The sequence below is a fragment of the Strigops habroptila genome, chromosome 4 (genome assembly GCF_004027225.2).
Source record: "Strigops habroptila isolate Jane chromosome 4, bStrHab1.2.pri, whole genome shotgun sequence".
NCBI classification, from domain to species: Eukaryota; Metazoa; Chordata; class Aves; order Psittaciformes; family Psittacidae; genus Strigops; species Strigops habroptila.
This window is the reverse complement of record NC_046358.1, coordinates 34,095,648-34,117,186: the sequence shown is the minus strand read 5'-3', so window position 1 is coordinate 34,117,186 and position 21,539 is coordinate 34,095,648. Positions and strand designations below refer to the sequence as shown.

At 40.5% G+C, this 21,539-nt stretch overlaps 1 protein-coding gene across 39 annotated transcripts in view; it reads left to right on the top strand.

Annotated features, from left to right (window-relative positions):
- Positions 1 to 21,539, top strand: part of NRXN3 (neurexin 3) — a 997,539-nt gene that overhangs the window by 462,400 nt on the left and 513,600 nt on the right. The gene's annotated exons all lie outside the window — the stretch shown is intronic.

Genomic DNA, 21,539 nt, shown 5'->3' with positions numbered 1-21,539 from the left:
GTACCAGCAAGGTCTGCACAGTATTGGTGCCACAGCACTGTCATATCTGCAACCCTTCCCCTAGAAGTTTGAGATGTGGCTGAACTGATGGTGCATATGACAAGCTGTTTAACATGGTGATAGTCTGTTCCTGCTGAAGGCCAAAAAGCCTGCTTTTCCAAGTCATTCACAAAATGCAGTGTTATCTGCATTGATGTCCCCTTTCTCACAGCATAGTTCTCACAAACAGATACTGGAAAGGTCTGTCAGCATTCATACTTTGACAGGGACTGTATAAGAAGGGTACTGCGAACACAGATTTATAGGCTGGTAATGCCACATCTGGTTTTGGGTTGTTTTGGAATCCAGAGTGACCCCTTTGGGCACAGAAGAAACATTTCATCATTTGGATCCAATTTTCTGCACTTCTGTTTTGGTTTGCTTTTGTCAATTGAATACCCAGTTTTCCATTCTTACACTACTTGTTCAGTCATTCAGTTTAGACTGAATAGCACAGCACATGATAAACCTGTTATGTGAAGAAATGCTACTTTCAATCCTGTTGGGCTGCATTTAAGTATATGCCCAGGAAGTCTCTGAAGAGATTATTGATACTGTCAGTTTTGTTTCTAATATGTTGGGTTTCATAGCTCTAGAATGTCGCATTGCCGTTGTTATGCCATTGCTAATGACTTGAAGCAGGCTCCGAAGTGTCAGAAGGCTAGGTTCCTGTGTCTGTAACTTGGGATTCCTTGCTGCTTTTAGAACTGGCAGCTGGAAACCATGCAGAGCAGAGATGGAAGTTTGTTATGAGTGGGGGTGAAGTGGGTGGCACAGTAGTCAGCCTCCCAGTGTCAGGTGTGGCTGGTGATTTATAACTGCTCACCTGAGGACATGAGTTTCAAAATGGTACAGAGAGGTAAGTCATGTGGACTCCTGGAACACAATGAGACTTCAGCCAGGATCTTCAAAAAGTGCGTATATCATCTTTGTTTTTTGTTTGTTTGTGATTTTTGTCATGTTTGCAATATATCAGGAAATTGAAGACACAGTTCTACTCCTGGTTGCATGACGGAAGTGGTGAAGTGTGGGTTTTATACAGGGAGAAGGCTTCCTTCCTGTTCCTGTCTGTTAGATATGGTTGCTGTTATACTTGAGTCCAACGAAAAGGCAGGCACTTATATGTTAATTGAATTAAATGTTCTTTAGACTGGATCTTAGTGCAAGTAATGGCAGGGGGAGATAACTTCTGTGTAACCTGAAGCCTTGCTATTATTTAGAAATGCATCAGGCTCTTAGATAGAACTTTTTTTTTTTTTTTTTTTGCCACAGGACTCTAATTGTATTAATTTAGTAGATAGCTATTTCTATTTTATGAGCAAATTGTGGTCTCCTACTGATGTAAATATGGAATATCGAAGTCAGTAGAACAGGTCTAGATTTACACAATGGAAACAGTAGCAAAAGGAGGACTTACAGAATATATTTTGTCTTTCCATTTCTGTTCATCAATTCAAGCATGCACACTGGAAAATTTGTGTTTCGATGTGCTTGGTGCAGAATATTTCAGTGCTTTCGAGACAGATAAATGGCATTTCTGGTATTCTCTTCTTTTATTGCTAGGGTAAACTTTGCAAAGTTGTTCAGTCTTATCAGTACTCAAGAAAGTTTAGTGTGCCAGTATGTTTTTGCTTTTAATTTTTTGCCCCAGGACTGGGCCATTAAGCTTTCCAATTCAGATGCAACAGGCTTGGAACTGCTGTTTCTGAAAGGTGAAGGAGAATCACAGGTTCCAGAGATGCAAGTCATACACCTATAGACATGTTTGTACATTCACTGGTATTGTTTAACAAGACAAAGATTTAAATCCTTAGTTGAGATGATACAACCTTCATTTTTAGCTGTTGTGTAGCTCTGTTTCAGATGTTCTTTATGCTGTAGGAATCAAGATTCCTCAGAATGAGAAATTAATGGAAGCTATGGGGCATAAATTCAATTTTAATACTTTTCACTTTGAGTTGTATCATTTCTTATACTGATGTTAAAAGTTGAAAACAACAACAAAAAAAAAAAAAAACCAAAAAAACCCAAAAAAACCCCAAAAAAAAAAAAAAAACAAAAAACAACAACCCACAAACACCCCATGCCCTCAAGTTTATTTGAGAAGGTCTGTTGTACAAAAGTGAATTTAAAGTTGTGCCCTGTATACTAGCCAGTGCTAACACCTATAAAGAAGTTAGAAATAGAACCAGTGATACTATTTGGGATATGCTAGATCCATTCTCCTTGCCATTTAAGATCTGATCTTCATTTTTTGAAGTGGTTCCTCTTTCTTCAATCTTTGAAGGTGTTTTTATCAGTCCAGCATCACATTCAATAGATCTGGGCTTCCAACCTGTTTTTAGAATTTGTTTGTTACTCTAAGATGTAACAGCATTAACATACTGAAGTTGATACATAGAGGAATGTTAAACAAATTTGTCATGTCAAACTGTAGCTTAGGCTGTTCAAATGTGTAACTTTGAGTAGATAAGGTAGCAGACTTACAATTTAATGCACAATGTTAATGAATCTTCTTGCGTCTGGGGTGGACTTTGTTCTGTTACTGTTCTTCACCACAAATGAAAATATGATAGTTGAAGGCTCAAAGTTACTTGAGATGAGATGCAGCATATCTTTAAACTGTTGTCCTATGAAGAATCCTTTACAGTTTCTTTAACTTCTTCATGTTCTTCTCTATCTGGTCAAACAATGACATTTTCTTTTCTACACAGAAAGAATGCATAAAAAATAGGTTTGGACGATCTAGCTAATGGGAATGTTATATATATGTCAAACTAGATCATCAAACTTGTTATTCAGTGGCTCATGCAGATGGGTAACACTGGGGGGCCAAGCTTTCCGGGAGAAATTGCCAGGCTAACAGAAGTATGTATTACTGGAGGCTGTTCGTCTGTAAAAGATCAATAACCTGCAGCAATGACTAGTGCAGGCAGAGTATAAAGCACTTTTTCAAACAGCTTGTTAAGTCCATCTGTTTAGTATTGATTGTCTTTTTAGGGGGGTTACTTATTCATAACCTGGGTTGTAATATCCACCTGGTTTAAAGACAGGTTTTCCATTTGGTTGGTAAAAGGAAAAGGCAGCCTATGTTTTTGTGTCCTCTTGTGTGTGTATCTTCGTATGCTTCCAGTCTGCATGCTTTCTAAAGAGCCTGTTGAAAAGGCAAAGCAATCCTTTAACCTTCCAATGTGATTGTTTGCTAAAGTGTGGCTTAGTTTTTGCCTGGAGGTGAAGTAGTACACAGGGCTGTTCTTTCTGTGCAATAAATCATATTTTATTTCTGAGATGCCTTTCCATGCAATGCATAACCTATATGCTTCTATTGTCTTTCTGTGAATTGCATTTGGAGGAGGGAAGGGTTGGGGGAAAGGGAGTCATGGCGACCTTGCTCTTTTGTCATTCCTTTAATACCATCACAGGAAAAGCTTTTGATAATTTCAGTTCTGTAACCATGATGAGGCTTACTAGCCAAAATCTCTTTCTTTACTTGACTTAAAAAGGAAGGCTGTCAAAATTAGCCAAATGAGTCTAAGACCAATAGTTTGCAGTAAAGCACAGAGCACTTGGGATTGGATAAGGAAGACTGAAGCTGACCTCTGCCTTGCATGTGTTGTGAGATGCCAGAAATGTCAGAGCAAACCTATCCCTCTTCCACTAATCCACTTCCTTGCCTCCCCACCATGTAAGTAAGTGGAAGAGTACCAAAGTGTATTGATGCTTCTGGAGCATGGTCTGTAGACTAAGTTGCAAAATAGCAGTGGCAGAACCATCTTTCATCACCCGTGCTTAAATAGCATGGCACAATAGTCATTAGAAGAGACTGCTAGCAGGGCAAATGGCTACAGCAGGAACTGATGCTTTATGGTGATGGCTTTATTCTGATGTGCTCATGAGCCATTTGTGCTCCACACTTATTTTATCTGCGCCATTGAGCAGTTACAGCTTTCTCCATGGCAGGATTCAGATACCCAGTTAGGAGATGGACCCTATTTCCTCTCCCTCAGTATTTTGTGTTTTTTTCCATCTGGGCCAATTTTTGTCCAGACTTCATGACCTTCCTTAATGTCAGTGCCAGCATGCTTAGCTTGATTTACTTACAGAAACCCTCTTCATTGTTCATGTTTAATTATCACCCATTCATTTCTAATGTGCCCAGCTTATCACTTACCGAGTCAGAGAGCAAGAGGTTGCTAGTGTGTAGAAAATAAATCTGCATAGACTTCATTAGTTATGCATGGCTAAACCAGTCAGCTGTTTAAATATCAGCATGCTTAGGGATTTGCCTTTGATATTACAGGGACACCCGCCCTACAATGAAGCAAGAGTCACCTCTGATTTGTCTTGAGTGAATCATACTTCATTACAGCAGGTCAGGCACCCTGCCTACTTCTTACTTCCCTCCATGCTTTGCCCTCATTTACTCAGTGCTTTTTTACATACCCTCTACTATAACTAGTGTTTTCTGGCTGATGGCTCATTTTTAGATCCTACTGTAAGCTTTTGGTGTCTTCTGTCTCTGAATGACCTCATCCACTGAGAATTGGGATAAAAGGGAAGGGAAATGCAACTGCACACTTTAGTACATGATATGATTTGGGTTGTGAACCCTGCTTTTACCCTTCTTATCACTGTTTACTTTCATGCACTTTTCTGATGTTTAGTAATAACCCACTACATAATTGCTTTGGCACTTGAGTGATTTAAGAATGCTTGTTGCTTTTCTGCGTACAGCAAGGCATTTCCCATCACTTGAGTAGCAGCTGTAAAACAGCAGATGAGCCTGCAGGTCAAGACCTTGCTTGCCCCATGTTTCCTTTAGGAGTTATTGAGGATGGGTGGGTAGTGTTGTCAACACCAGGGGGAGGAATTTGGGTATCCCTATTTTCACTGAGCAAGAGGGAATTTGTGTGACAGGTGCTTTTTAGAATTGCTGCTTCTGCACCTTTCAACTTCTCAAGGTGCCCTGGCAGAAAAGCATTTCCTTTTTTTCAACTGTGAAAGCTAGCCAACTTTATCCTTTTCTGATCCCCAAAATGCAGCTAAGTCTCTAGTGAGTAATTTAATTACAATTGCTTCAACAGCTTGGCAGAAGGAGCATTTAGGATGAGAGCTGCAATCAGTCACTGATATCTGTGCACACCTGGCTGCTGTCAGCACATAAACTATGGTTCAGCCGTACTACAGACTTCAATAGGGTGGAAGGAGAGAGTCTTTTTACAGGTGGCAGTGATTACAACTTCTGTTATCAACCTTTGAACCTTTGAACAGTTCAAGCAGTTACTTAATTCTCTTCATGACGCTGCTCAGCAGCTATGTGCCAACATGTCACAGAAGGCTTTTGCCATAGTTTTGTTCCATGTGATCTCTGCTGTCTTTGACGATACTTTTTTACATGGTACTTCTTGGTAGTCATGGAATAAGCATCACTTTTCACGTTGTAAGTAGCTGAGTGGTACTGTGTCCTGGGTATTTTGCCCCATGGAAAAGCTGACCTCTGAAATTGTTCCTTCACTAATGGCACACCCAGGGTGTGATCTCTGGTAACACACAGATGTTAGTTGAAAGCCGTTAACAGAAACGTGGTACAACAAAATAGGAGTCTCTGCTTGTTCTGTCACCTCAAGCTCCATTTGCTGCTCCTGATCTCTAAGCACCACTAATACTTACACTAAATGTAAGCTAATAAATCAAGTGTTCTAAATTGTCAAGTGTAACAAGGATTCGATTATTTTTAAATGTAGCCTTTTCCTTGAAACATCCTACAAATGTTCATATTTGCTTTAAGAAGCAGTAAATGTAAACACTCAGGAAAACACCAGCATAGGTTTCAACCATCAATTTTACTCTTTGAAGATTCTTTTCTTACATCAGCTTCTCTACAGAAGATGGTGCAGTACTGAATTTGGAAGCTGATGGCAAGTGTATGTAGTGTTGGATTTTTGCAGGCAAAAGTCACCCTGAGCTTAAGGACCATTATTTGAAGTGGATTCCCCCCTCCCCCCCATAATGCTATGCAACTTCTATCTTCAATTGTATTGCCCAAATACTCTAGACGAATCTCACACCAGCTATGGTTTCATCAGCACGAGGCATTTTAGGTGCCACGTGGTATGCAGATGGTACCTGTATTTCTGCAGAGAAGGGAAAAACCCTTGCAGAAGCCTGGTAATCTTTCAGCTGTTGATCTGCAACAGGATGCCCCAGTCACCTCTGGTGGTAAAATCACAGGTGGCTTTGATGGTTACCTCTGTTCTCCTATGAATCTGTCATAACTGACACTATGGATTATGAAAACTGATTCCCATATTTGGCCTAATGTCCTTCATGGAAGCTCTGGCTTGCAATAATCTTTAGTCTGTTTTTTGCCACAACTGGGTTTTGCATGTTCTCTTGTCTTTGCAGATATCTGTGCTTTTGATCCATTGCTCTAAGTCTGATGTGTGTCTGAGTGTAATGGTATTAATGAGATGTGATAAGGTTCACTTAGTGCTTTCCTAGACAGCATTGAGTTGTCTGTCGTAGCACATGCTGTATTGCCTGCTTACTTCTGTAGGGCCCTCAAGGTGAGTATTGTTTATTTCCCAGGCTACTTACATAGAAAACAGTTTGCAAAGAGAAGTTTGCATTAATGGCTGAGAACAGATCGAGATTGAAGTTAGTCTTCATATTTTATGGACTGGACTTTGTTTACAGTAACACATATATAAATACAAAATAATTTCTTTGATTGTAACTGGAGATTTATGCCAGTACTGAGAGATCAAAATCTGGCATGGAGTTCTCTGAGTCCACATATCGAGTATGCCTATTTTTTTTGTATTTAAAATTTGTATATATATATTTATACGTTAGACTGAAAACTACCTTTAGTATTAGTCATTAGAGTGGACAAATATATGTCATAAAATATTTACAGGGTGCATGTAGCTGAGAGAATGTAGCTGCAGAGGGATGCAGGCAGTGCTAGAATTTTTGTTTTGTTATTTTCTTTTGCTGGCTTTTAAGCCTTCAAGTCTGGGGCTACATAAGGGCAGAGGATAAGGTGGGTAGGGAGGGAAAGAGAGAGAGACATCTTGTATGTTTATCCTGGGTTTTGCAATGGAAGTTATTAACAGAAAAACAAAGGCAAGAGAAGTCAGGGGTCATGAAGGAGATTCTCCCTGGACTTTAGCTGTATATAGGGACGTAGCTTATTACACTGCAACCTTGTTACTCACCAGCTGGTATAATAATCTCAGCTGTGGAACATTGGGGATTAGATACAAGATCTTAATTCTAGTTATCTTAATAATGATCCCTGAGGGGCAGATTGAAACTGGTGGTTTGGGTACCTGTGAAACAAGCTTTGCAAGGGGGAGGATTTTTTGGTGGATTTGATTATGTTTATGGAGGTATTTCACTGTGTACTGACATCAGAGGCCTTCACAAACACTGGGAGCGGAGCCTGGGACTTCAGTTGCCTTTTGCTGTCCTTGGAGATTTTGGGCCACAAAGGATTTTCTCTGATTGTGGCAGGAAATAGGCTTTTCAGTAAAAGAACCCAAGAATAATCAAATGACATGAATTCTATTGGTGGGCGTTGACTGAAACCCCAGTTAGCTAATGGTTGTTCACAGAATAAAAGCTTCCAAACCTGTGAATGTTACTTCATTTCAACTCTTGTGTACACACAGAACTGGCTAAACTGTCTTGGGTGATAGATTAATCAGTGAAAATTGGACACTTAGGACAAGCAAAACTTTGCATATTTCAATGAAAATCTTAGAATAGTTCTGAACTGAATAAAAAAATCACAGAATGGGTAGGGTTGGGAAGGATCTTAAGATGATCTAGTTCCAACCACCCTGCCATGCCTCACACTAGACCAGGTTGCTCAAAGCCCTGTCCAGCCTGGCCTTAAACACTGCCAGGGATGAAGCATTCACCATTTCTTTGGGCAATCTGTTCCAGTGCCTTACCACTCTCACAGTAAAGAATTTTGTCCTTATATCTAACCTGAACTTCCCCTGTTTAAGTTTAAACCCATTACCCCTTCTCCTATTGCTACAGTCCCTGGTGAAGAGTCCCTCTCTGACATCCTTCTAGGCCCCCTTCAGATATTGAGGTCTTCACGCAGCCTTCTCTGCTCCAGGCTAAACAGCCCCAACTTTCTCAGCCTGTCTTCATGTGTGAGGTACTCCAGCCCCCTTATCATCCTTGTGGCCCTTCTCTGGACTTGCTCCAACAGCTCCATGTCCTCCTCATGTTGAGGACACCAGAACTGTACACAGTACTTCAAGTGGTGTCTCACGAGAGTGGAGTAGAGGGGCAGGATCACCTCCCTCGACCTGCTGGTCGTGCTCCTTTTGATGCAGCCCAGTATACACTTGGTTTCTGGGCTGCGAGTACACACTGCTGGCTCATGTTCAGTTTCTCATCAACCAACACCCCTAAGTCCTTCTCCACAGGACTGCTCAAAAGTGGGATGTCATAATTTTCAAAACAAATTTCAGGATTTGTTGGCTGCATCCAAATGTTTAATTTATCTTGAAAATCAGCAGAAAGAGTTTGTTTAAAAACCTGAGAAAGAAGACAATCTTAGTTTAAAAGTGTGGCCTAAGTTAGTTCACCCTCCTGGGTCTAGAGCTTTATGATTTAGTTGCTGTGCTGTGACTCCCTGAGGCTTTTCCTAGACCTCTGTGTTGGAGATGAGCTGTGTGGGCTTGTGCTAGCCTTCCTAGCCTGTGAGCTGCCTTTCAGAATGTTTCTAATGCTAGCAGGGTGCTCGAGAGGGTGATCTTGAGTAGGATTGGGAAAGAGAGTAGAAAATTAGTCCTTCTATAGGAAAGCAGGGTTGTCTCATCTTTGCATTGTGCTTTTGTTCAAAAGCCTCTAGCCTCAATCTGTGACTAGTTGTGATTGTCTCAGATAATATAACTGACCTCTAGACCAGAGTGCTTTGACTAGTATCTGGCTTTAATAATATACCTGCCAAACATAAGCAATGTCTTCTTCAAGAGAGACTCTGGCATGTTGATTTTGAAGAAAGTGTGTTTGGAGCTCTGTTCTTCCTCTTGTCTCTGAAACTTAATTGCAGTGCTTGGCCGCAGCAAAGCCGGTGTCAGATTTGTTGGCTTCCCATAACTGCCTGTCATATTTCTTTCTTTTTTTTTTTTAACTCAGATTGCACTAAATGACCTTCTGTCTGTTACATTTCTGCCCTGTTGATCTCAAGCAAATGATGAAGATAGATAGCAATATCACAAGCCATCCATCATACAGTTTGTAGGTCCCTTAGAAGCATCTGTGTCTTTAATAGTTCCTCTGTCACAGATATGCTCATAATCGAAGACCACAAAATGCTGAAGAGAGGGCTAATATGGCAATTTCTTTTTACTACTGGGAGACCTCAGCAGTCAGATGTCTTTCACTTGGAAATGCAGACTGTCATGAGAAGTGCCTGTGCACCAAGGTTTGAATTATGGATCCAAGCCAATTGCACGTTACAGAAGGCAGTGCTATTGCTGACATCAGCAAAGACTCATTTTTCTGCTTTGCTGTTATAACACTGGATGGGTTGTGTTGCACATGCAGAATGAACTGAGCAGACCTGTCTTTTAAGCCCGTGCTCTGTGTGAATGAGCAGAAATTCTTAGAAGCAGTGGCTTTGGATCTGACTGCCGGCAAATGGTTGTAGGCACTACAGCTATGTGGTATGGGGCAAAAGAAAATCTGGTCAAGGGAGCGCGTGTGTGAGAGAGAGAGATACCAATATCGATCTTGAGGTCAATGGGCATAATGTTTGGCACCAGAAAACATGCAGTTATGGGGCATGATGTTGATGTCTTGTAACAGGACTTTCAGCTGTACAGGAGATATATATATATTGCATGGTGTGTTAGACCAGGTAGGACACCATGTTAATCCTACATGCTTAAATTTGGTGTTAGCCTGGGTTTCTCTACATGATGCTGCAGCTTGGAGAATATCCTGAGAATTTGTCTTGCTACAGTTGCTTGAATGCTGAGAACTGTCTGTGCTTCCCATTGTTCAAACAGAAATCGTACGAGTTCAATGTTTGTACTGGCAGTTGAAAAAAAAAAAAAAAAGAAAAATCACACCCTGTATTTTCTTTTCTTTTCTTTTCTTTTTCTTTTTTTTTTTTTTTTTTCTTGTTACCAGTGGTGAATTTACTCTGCATTCGGAGAAGGCTGGAGGCGTAAATTCCTTAGCTTATCCTGATGAAATAGAGACACTTCTGATAGATATTTTAAACAAGAATTTTGTGCTTTGTTTCAGGGGTAGCATCCTAACAGAAATCCCCACTTGGCTGTAGAATTGCTACTGATGGCTCATGTACAGAGCAGAATGATAGATCAAGACATTTAAACATAATTTAGGCACATGAGAGAACATACTTAGCCCAAATATCATACTTGAGAGACCTGTAATAAACTCACTATGGGAGTTACTAAAAATGCATAGGCAGAATATCATAATGATTCCTGTTTTACGCAAACTTCAACTTGGAGACCAGGACAAAATAAGAGTAAAGTTGGATGTATTTGCTAAAGTGGAGCTATGTATAGCACAATACTTGGGATGGAGCAGAAAGTAAAATCAACTACGTCCTCCTGCGCAGAGTCTCCTGCGTTCGCCTACCTCCTTTAGAAGTCAGGACACTTAAATACTTTCTGTTGCAGAGATGTATTTTTAACTAACTTCAGTCAATTGAGTAGAAACTAACTAGGTGTTCATGCTTCCAGTGATGCCACAAAATTCTTATTTATGACCAGTAAGATGTGAACCATCTGGGTAATTTAAGTTGTGCACTCTCAGGTTCTCTGTAAGCACACCTCCATATTTGGGAGAAAAAAAATGGAAAGGGTGGAATAGCTGCCTTTCTGAGTTTTCTCCTTCTTCTAAATGGAAAAGGGATTTTTAAATTTATTATTTTCTAGTACTGAATAGATGAAAATAGAGGTCTTTAGTCCTGGCAAGTTTAGTATTCAAAGATTTGTTTTCTTTGCCCACCTTGAGCACAGGAGATTCAGACTTGCAAGAAAAGGGTGCTCACAGGCCTGCTGGCAAATAGCATTCAGTACAGATGGTTGTCTGCCCACACTCTATTTATGAAGAGGCCCCCAGTGTTTATGTTAACAGTGATGAGTTCGAGAGATAAAAATAGGGAGTTGTTTGTTCATTTGTTCATTATAGATCTGCAGTGAACTTTTTTTATAAAGCACAAATTCGATAGATTTGTTAACCTGTTAGAAGAGCAGGCTGTCAAAAAGCCAAGCTGCAGATGTCTGAAATACTTATTCCCTGCTTCTTATACGCCTTCCCTTCACTCCACGAGATGGTGCTGTCTTCCCACAGACCCCAGGTATCCTTTGCTTGGCTTTTCCCAGGCCCTTGGGTGGCTGTTTAGAATAGGAAAACCTGAAATGAAGTTAGGAAAAATATCTCTTCAGTTGCCTTTTTCTCCTCTCCAAATTAATCTTAAAAAGAGGTTTTCCAAAATTACCTAAGAGTTTATACAATCCTCTGCAGTTCATGTCTTCTTCAATGTTTATTGAGTCCTGTGGCTTTGCCATGACTTTAAAGGGCTTAGGAAACCCTCTGGAGGCTACCTCAAGATGCTATAGTTTCAGAGCAGCTGTACTAAATAGCAGACACTAGAGCTGAGACTGTGCCTTGTTGTCTGTGGTCATTACTTGTTGAGAGCCTGCTAAGGCATGACGGTATTTCATGTTGTAGGGGTCTGCCTAGTTCCACATTTATTTATTTAGATCTTGTGCAAAATGTCTCAGGGCTTCAGCCGTGGAATCTAAATTTACCTGATCATGTCACTTAAAATAATCAGCAGTTCTGCTCTTATTCTCCTACCACATGCCTTCCTGTTTATGTGGAAGCTGTGGTTTTGGAAGCTCTTGTGTGTTTTATTTCTCCTGCTTTCAATTAGATTTGGAGTAGAGAAATACTGATCTGGGAATATTGTCCTTGCAAGGAGGAAATGTTGGAAGCTGGTGTTTGAAGAGGCTGAAGTCCACTCAGCTTCTGTCACAAGGTGGAAAGACACTCTTTTGGAATAAAAAGAAAAGTCAAGCTAGCCAGGGTATTAGCCTGCCTTTGGTTGCTAAAATGAGTTTGATGTCAGTGTGGAAAGTGTTAGTTATTTTTGAAGTAATGGATAAAGAATTTGTTCTGCAGAACCTTTTCTTTCTTTACAGAAACAGGTGTCTGAGGTGAAAGCCCCTTCACCCATTGTGTGTCCCTGGAGCCTCCATTTTAGCTTCCTGATTACCGCACATATATTCATGTGTTGTAGATGCATGTTCAGTGTCTTCTCAGTGTCTTCACAGCTCTGCTTCTCATTTCCTCATACTTCTGTAAAGAACAGTCTGACCTCGCTTGTCTTCCTGCTTTTGTTCTAAGTATTTTCCAAAAGCTTAAACTTGCACTTTCCTTTTTTTTGCTGACTGAGACTGGTTTCCTGATTTGTAATTTCTATTCTCAAATCCCCATAAGTGGTGTGGAAATGATGAGTAGAGAAGAGGTACAAAATCCTTACATGCCTAAATGCGACTGAGACCAACATCCCTCCCTACTTTTTTACTCTTTATAACTGCTCCTGATTAACATGGAACAACTCCAACTCCAAGGCAAGTCAGTAACAGTTCTCCATTTCAAATACCCAAATACCTTTCAGCAGGACTCCTAATGCACCTCTTATGATTTTCATAATTCTTACACTTCACTCAACTTGGGAACTTTAGGACCTAACTAAATTGATGATACGATTGTATAAGGATTGTTTCTTACTTAGCTCAAGACACACTCTGGACATGAACTGTGGTTTCTGCCAACAGCCTTTAATCCCCATGAAATGTGGCATGTAAATGCCATGTCATGCACCTTCTCCAGGACAAGTGAAGCTTCTTATCTGTATACCTCTAGCAAGGTTTTGAAGTTTCTAGTAATTATTCCAACGCTTAAAGCTCGTCTCTGATTTCTCACTGAGTTTGATTCTCTGATTCTCACAAGTTTTAATATCCCGATACAGCTTCAGAAACACTTCTGAGTGTGATCAGATATACACTGAAGAGATTTTTAACCTCAGATGGTGGTCCTCATCAATTAACCTCAGGTTCTCATCAATTCTCAGTCAGTGTCCTGCTTCTGCTATTATGAAAATTTAGCAAAAAATAAAAGCTAGGTTGCACTGATTGGTGGTTTTTTTTTGGTTTTTTTTTTGTTTTCTGCAAGTCCTTCCCAGAACCTTATCTGGGGGTGTCTTATCTTGGTGAAGTAGTTATGGCTTCAAGGCATAGGGTGTTGAAAAGTGTGATCAAGACTATGGATAACACCGTGAGGGGGTTTTCTGGATACAATGTGACCTTTCATTTGCCTTCTTCAAAAATACAAATGTGAGCAAATAGCTGAACTCCTCTGCTGTTCCAGTTAAGTGACTCATGTTTACTTCATATAGGTTATACTGAGCTTTGAAGACTAGTCTGGATCATAGTGTGTCAAGAACTTGAAGGCATTTTGTATGTGAAAGCGGGGACATGGGTGAGGTAGAGCACAAAGCATGGTCTGTTCTGTAAGGGGACTTTCAATTGAACAAGAGTAGCATGAGCTAAGTGCAGATTTTGTCCTGGCTCACCCTGTCATCACTGGTATAATGCAGACTTCTGACTTACTTCTCTCTGACTTAGGGTTTGCTATTTTGTGTAGGGGATAGGGTTCTTTGTCTTTTCCATGTGCTTCCTTCTGAAGGCAGCTCAGGGCCTGCACAGAGCAGCAGCTGTGAGTCAACAGATCTTGCAGTAAAACAGCAGGATAACACATTAGAGCAGAAGGAGTTGAATTCTCCAGGGACAGAGTTTTTAAACTATTTAGCACTGAGCAAAGTTTCCTTGCTCCTCATTTGCTCACTTGTTTTGGTTTTTAGTTTTGGGGTTTTGTGGCAGAGGTTTTTTGTGGGTTTTGGTGGGGGTGTTTTTGGATTTTGGGGGGTTTTTGTGGTTTTTTGTTTTGTTTTTTTTTGGGGGGGGGGGTTTGTTTGTTTGCTTTCTTAAGTGCTCTAGGTTCCCTTCGGCATTTGCTGCTGGTGCCTTCTACATCTTTTCAATCTGGGAACTGCTAACTACAGTGAGTGGTGAGACTGTTTCATGTCAAGGGGAGCTTCCCTTTCAAAAGACAGTTGGAAGGTGGCAGGGACTAGCTACTTTGGGATAGTTACACATCTTCCTCTGGTTGAAACCTGGGCCAGGTAAATACACCTGTTACGCTTTTGATGGCAAGTAGGTAGCTTATGTTGGGGGGTGTTTTGGGGAATTAGAAGGAGACCTTGAAGAGTTCTTGAGGTAAAGCTTCAACGTCAGAACAATTTTCCTGCTTTCGCCTCTAATTAGAGCTTGTGGTCATAGCAGAGAGGTCAAAAGCTGAATAAGCTTTATATGTTGCTTACTATTTATATGGTAAGTAAATACTATGCAGTGAATGCTGAGAACTGTAGTTTCTTTTTATTGGGAATCGTCAGGAACTTTTGACCAAAGCACTGTTCACCATCTCTAGCATTTACCCTTTGCAGGCTTTGACTTGGTTGATGTTTGTTAGTGCTAGTCCTCTCAGAAAACAAAGATTAAACTCAGATCTTCTCAGAAACCTGTAAAACTTGTAAATCTGATAGAAGTGTATCTTCCTAACTGCAGCGTATGGTTCTTCATACCAGAAATCAGTTGCTCACCAGCACACTACAAACTCCAGCAAGCATAGTGATCAGCTGCAGTAATCTTTAAAGACAATTCTGAATAACTCTGATGAATCTACCTGAGAATTATCTTCTGTTTCACACACCAAAGAAAAGGTAAAACCTTAAGGCAAAGACTATTTGCTTTAAGAAGTGGGACATAGCAAAGCCTACAGTCCTCTTATGCCTTGAGCCTTCTGGCCTGGGCAGTAAAGCTTTCTGCTCCCTTTTGATCCAGGAAGTCTCCCATGGCAGAGTTCTGCTGGACTCTCTGAGGAACCCTAAGTTTTCTCTTTTAATTTGATGTTAGTGTTGGCATTCATTTAACTGCTTCCTTCATGCATGGAATTTTTAAAGCCCTGTTCCCTGCAGTTTGTAGGGAGCAAATTCTGACTAAGATTTTCCCTTGTTAGTAATCACGTTGTGGGGGCCTTCTCCTGGGCTGCTGCAATTCATGCGTGACTTCACTTTGTCCACTCTCCTGTCTGTGAGCTCAACTGAACTACACTGGTTTGTACTGTAGGTGTAATCATAGGTCCTTTCGAATCTTCTGCATGCTGCCTGGTAAGGGTCTTTGTAGACACAGCTCAAGAACCTGAAAATACATATTTGAAGTTAGATGGTCATACTGTGCAAGTTCATCACTGCATGCGCAGTATTGGCCAGTTCATCTAAAGACATGCTCATTAATGAGCTTTAAGAAAGGCTTTAAGAAAAAGAAGAAAAAATCAGGTTTATTTTAGTAAAATAAAAGGTTAAGTATGTAGAAAAGAATTGGAAACAGTTGTGGGACAAGAGCTTCTGAAAGCTTAATTTATAAGTGGTTTTTTTCAAAACTCTGTCAAAAAGCAATTTCATACTCCTGAATTAGCTTTCTTATTCCCCTGTGCCTAATGTTAGTGTTACATATACCCCTCAGATTTGCAAGGAGATCAAGCAAATAAAATTCTAAGTCTCTGCCTGCCACTTTAGCTCTCTGCATGGGTTTCCTTCCATGTTTTTTCACAATTTGCCATTTAGGTATTAGAGTTGGTAGCAGTTCAAGCTGGCATTTTCTTCTCCAGAAGTCAGCTGTGGAGGATCTCCGCCTGACTATTTGCTTCACTGTTCAGAGTCCAACTAGAGAATTCTTTTGATACTTTTGTCTACTTTTCTGCTTCAGAAGAAATGAGCCTAAAAATGTTTCACTTGCATATTTAATGATCAGCAGTAGAAAGACACCTGGTAAAGACAGTGCTAAATTGTTTAAGAATGGTTAAGCTCAGACTGCATGGGAACATCCTCCTACTTTGCAAACTAAATGGAGCACTTGATGTGAACTTGCTCCAGCACTATGAAGAGGCTAAATTTGATCATGACTAAATACAGCTGAGTTATCTATCTGCTGTTGTACGTTACCGGTTTCAGGGGATCCTATCTCAGCCTTTCTCTTACATCATGGGATATGTTCCTGACTGCATGAAGAATAGTTTGCAAGATCTCTCATATGAATAACAGAAAACCATTTCTATCAGCTGAGCAAGGATGCTGAGGGACCTTAAAAGCTGAGAAGATTCAGCAAGAAAGGTGACTGGAGGCATGAATATATATATATGTATATATAAAAAAGAGAGGAAAGGAAAAGAAAGGAGCAATCCTTCTGTGTCACAACTGAAGTACTTCTCAATTTTCTGGGAGCATCTCTAGATGAGGAAGAAGGATTTTCACTGTTTAAATGAAGGAAATTTAATGGTCATTTTGAATAGTAATGAATAAGGTAATTGGAAAACAACCCCTCAAAGAACCCAGAAGTTAAAAATCAAACCAAAACAAAATAAAAAACCCAAAACAAAGCACAACACTTCCCTCCACCCCCTCCCCAAACCCAAAAGACTATGTATCTGCTCTGTTTCTAATGGTCTGATGCTTTCTGGTGATGAAAGTAGGTAGGTAGAAGACACAGATTACTTCCTTATCCCTGCTGCTGTTTTTCTGGTAATTACATGGCATTACTATGAAGCAGATCAGAAGGCAAATGTTCTGAGAATGCCTCCACTCATCTCATAGTCAATCCTTTTGCCTCAGTTCACAAAAGAAATTATTCTTGCTTTGAGTAAGGACTTATTCATGGAATGAGTTGCTGTCGTAAAGGTTAGTTCTAGAAGCAGGTATAGCCACTCAGTGTTAGGCCTTGCTGATGCAGCAAATAAATCCTTTGGTTCTATTGTACCCATGCATTCACTGAATATAAAAGGTTATTTTGTGAATGAACATTGGATAGCGATGAATGTTATCTGAATGTAGAGAGAAGATAGCACCACACTATCGCCTAAACTGTTCCTGAAGCTCTGGAAGTATGCAATAACAGTAAGTAGCTGGAGGTTTGTTTCATTCTATGTAGTTTGAGACTATTCCTCTCTGGTTTCCTTCAGGTGGTTAGATACGCTGTGTTGTGACAATATTTTTACTTCCTTGAAAGGGCAATATCACACACAGTGTGATGTACTTCCTTCTCAAGGCTGATGCAGCCCTCTCTTGTGAAGTACAAATCATGTGTTAGCTGGGGGTACTTCCCTGCTTCTTGTGTGGGGATCTCTGTCCTTGAGCAACCTCGCTCTCTATTTTGCAGTCTTTCTGTCAGGATAGCACCCTACTGATCAAGTGCTAAGCATTTGCTGTATTACTTGGTTAATGTGATGGATGCCTCTTTCTCTGCCTTCTCCCTATTTGGAGCCAAAACGTGGGATTGTAAGTTAGAAGGTGATTAACCTTTCCTAATGGGACTTTGTGCTGCAAGCAGGATCTCACACACCGCATCTTCATTAGCCTTAACCAAAGCTTGCATTACCTCAGATTAGGTAATTGGTCATTTATAACACAGGAGAAGGAGGGGGGAAAGGGTTTATGAAAAAGCGTCAACTAGATTAAGGGCATTAAAATTTAATTCCTGTTATCCAAGAATTCTGGGAGGCAGCATTTAATCAGGTGTGCAGTTGAAAAACATCACCAGAGGGTTCAGTCACAGTCTGTGGAAGGAGGCATATAATTGTAATGGATATGGACTCTGCATGTAAGTTGGTTTAGGGTTATTTCTGTAAGTTTAGAAGCTCTTCAAATTTACTCAGTGGGACAGAGTTTACATCCTGAAACCACACACTCTCTGTTTTACTGGTTAGCTGAAGATTTTCTGAAGAAGCAGTGAAGTTCGTGTTCTACAAAAACCCCTCATCTATTTCCACACTTTCTCAGGAATGCTCTTGTCCAGATAACTTCTCCATGGCCTATTGTTGACTGAGTATCCCAGAGAATATCTGCTGAGGGTCTATGGCTTTCCAAGTGCTTTTGCCTTCAGTATTTAGAATATCTTCAACTGCCCTGACAATATCAGTTGTAGGAATGGCTGTCAGGAGGGAGTTGCTAGATTACATACAGTCTTTGTAGCAAATTCCCATTTTTTGTTTGCGTGGTGTTTTTGATCTCCAAATACTGATAAAATGTTGTATAATGGCATGTCCTCAGAGAGTACACAAGATGCAGCCTTAACTAAGTAAAGAAGCAATCAGGTCAAGCCATCTAATTCCGCAGTACTTCTCGGAGTCCATGAAAATTACTTACCTGCTGTGCTGTAACACTTTTTGCACATACACATACTGGAAAGATCAAGCATTTACAAACGTATATGGGCCTGCAGAAGATTTGACTGCCCCCTACTCATAAAAAATGAAGACATTGTGTGATAATATTCCTAGCCATGCTGTTAATCTTGAGCTCCATTCTTGTATTTTATGGAAAACTTCAGTAAAAATACACAATGAGGGAGAAAAATAACTTGTATTTTGATAAAGGTATTGCATAGCCAGAAGAGGAAAGTGCATCTTCCAGTGACTGGTGGTCATCACGAGGGCTGTCTGGCATGCAGCAATGTGTTGAGAAGCTTTCTTGAACCCTGGAACCCCTGGGATCTTTCAAGAGTTATTTTATGAGTTCTAAAAAGAGATTATATGTACTGTCTGTGCTTGCTCCATTCTGTGGCTTTCTTATCAAGATAATGTAGAAATTCAGCTCGGGCCTCCTTACCAGGTTTGGCTACTCCAGAAGTCCCTCCCTTAGAAGCTGTCTTGCTTCACTCTCTTCAGCAGATTTCAGCCAGAATGGTTCTCCATGTAATTGTTCTGGGAGGTCAAGGTATTTCGGAACTGTACTTGTAATATGTTAGTGGTGCTTTGAATGGATTTTAGTGTGAAATGTAGAGAAGCAGAAGGCTGCAAGGGACCTCGGGAGTCATTGCCTCCTGTACTGTGCTTTGGTAGAGAACCATATTTCATAATACCTTTCAGAAATACATGAAGCTTTATTCCTCAATTAGAGCAGCTTTTTACCCCTGTTCCCCGTAAAGGCTTTTTAAAAGCTTCATTGCTCTTCTGATTAGAAACCTTTGTCTAATTTCCAGTCTAAATTTATTCTTTGGCAGTTTATAACCATCTGTTCTTGTACCAGTGTTGTCCTTTAGTTAAATAGTCATTTCCACTCCTCAGCTATTTCTACCCCTGGGTATTTGTGCACAGCAAATGTATCCTGTCTCAACATTTATTTAGCTGGTCTAAACAAGCCAAGGTCTTTTAATATTCTTTTTACCAGATAGGCTTGTCAGTCCCCTGTTAGCCTTTCTCTGCATCTTTTTCAGTTCAGTTTTCTTGACCAGTTTTGTTCAGGCATTGATGTTTGTGTTTAGAAAGCACAGCCATGACTTATTGAAATAAGGTTTTGTGTTTCTTCTAGTTATTGGATAGAAGTATGACTCTTATCCAAATTGTGCTACTGATTTTCCTGGCAAGTTTTACCTCTTTTGCTTGGGAAATAGGGATAAATAATGGTGGTAGTGCCTGTGCAGTGCTGTCTTGTTTGTAAGCCTTGGAGTATATTGGTTTTCTCCCAGCATTTCCATGAACAGCTGCAGAGCACTGCTCCTGTCCTCTTCAAAGGCACCTTGTGGTGCCTGGCTAATTTGGCTGAGTTGTTTCTTGGTAAGCAAACCATGATGAAACTTGGATTATTTGCTGTAGGTAGTTAAGGTCTGGTGGCCGGAAGATATCGCGATGTACGGAAAGAGAGAGCCCCTCCCCGGATACTCTCACAAGCCCCATAGCATGGAGAGGGGAATTGTGGGGCGAGGCTCGGCAATACCATAAAAGGTAAAAATTGTTAACCTGCCTTCTGATTGGGTCAGCATAGGTACTTCCGTGTGGCCGAAAGGCATATAATGCCTGCTGTTGTTTAATAAAACGCTATTTGGTCATCCTCCATATTGGTGTCTGTGATCTTCTAGCCCTAAGCCAGGGGTTGGCTTAGTTCTGCAAGTCTTGGCTGAAGCAACGCAGCAACAATTTGCTTACACTGTAGGCTTACTCTTATGGGGATTACGTAAGTGCCTGCCATATAGGCACATTTGAACTAGTCCAATATGCATTATGGTCAATGAAGAACAACAGAATCCTCCAGGGCCTGAACCATCTAGTTCTAGAATAGGCATCCTTAAAGTTTGTTACTGCCTATTGTTTACAAACTAAATGTATGAATACCCTTATAATTAGAATGATGTGTTCTGTTAGTTGATTAAATCCACCTTTGTACTGTTTCCCCTAACCCATATTAGCGAAATGGAGCTAATAGCAGTTACATGTCTTTCAGATATGTGGTAAGGAAAAGCACAATGGGCTGCAGGGACATTCAGGGGTTCGGAACTGTGTGAGAAGGGTGGGAAAAGCAGAGAATAAATGACAGTGTGGTTGAATGATTGCCTGTGGAAAGATCTTGTCTGTCAGCACTGAAAAGATTATTCAGTTTCTCTCTTTTGGAAGCTGAGGACATATTTTGAAAAAGGGCGGAGAAAAGCAAAAGAAAGAATAAAAACCTGCAGCAGCTCAAGGGGTTGGAAGACTCCAGGGTGGATGTGGTCCCAGAGTGTGTGCTCTTTGGCATCCTGGTGAAATCCAGGTTTTATTTTCTTTCTGTAGAATATCAACAACTATCTCCCTTTAGACCCCATTTTCCTGAACCTTTCCACAGTGGATCAAGTAATTACCGCTTCTCTTGGCAAGTTTGGTAGCAAGCCAAGACAGAATAAATTCAGCATGTTAGGGGCTCTTGTCTCTTCTCTGAAAGGGCATACAAAGAAGAAATATGTTGAATGGTGGGTACCTCAGAAGTTTGCTTTAATGCTGAACTTATTCCGTGGAAACAGGTCTGAAGCATGAGTCAGTTCTTCCCAGCAGCACAGCAAGATGATTTTTTAAGGGATTGAGGAGAGACAGATGAAGGATAACAAGCCAGGAGATAAACTGATGTGCCCTTATTTTGGCCCTACACCATTTCAGAGTAATAGAATAAGGTTTCTTGCCAGCCACTTCATTAAAAGAAGGGAAGTCTCTTAAAGGGGCCTCATCTGTTGCGTAGATAGCATGGATGCTAATGAAAAGGAAGTCTGTTTAGGAAATGTCTAGTAGCTAATGTACTGTTTACTGGTATAAATGAGTAGAATTTAGGGAGTGACAGATAAAAGTAAGCAACACATGACATGAATGTAAATGGTTCCAAAGACTTTAAAGTCCTGAACATGGGAGGATAGCAAGAAGTGTTGGGAAGTGTTAGGCTGTTGAAGGAGAAGGGGGCCTAAATCAGCGGGCATATTGCTTGATTTCTTTGGTTATTTCTCTCTAGTCTGCCTAAATGAGGCTCACATCAAGTGCAAAGTATATCATTTTTGGAATGTAGAAACGTTCCT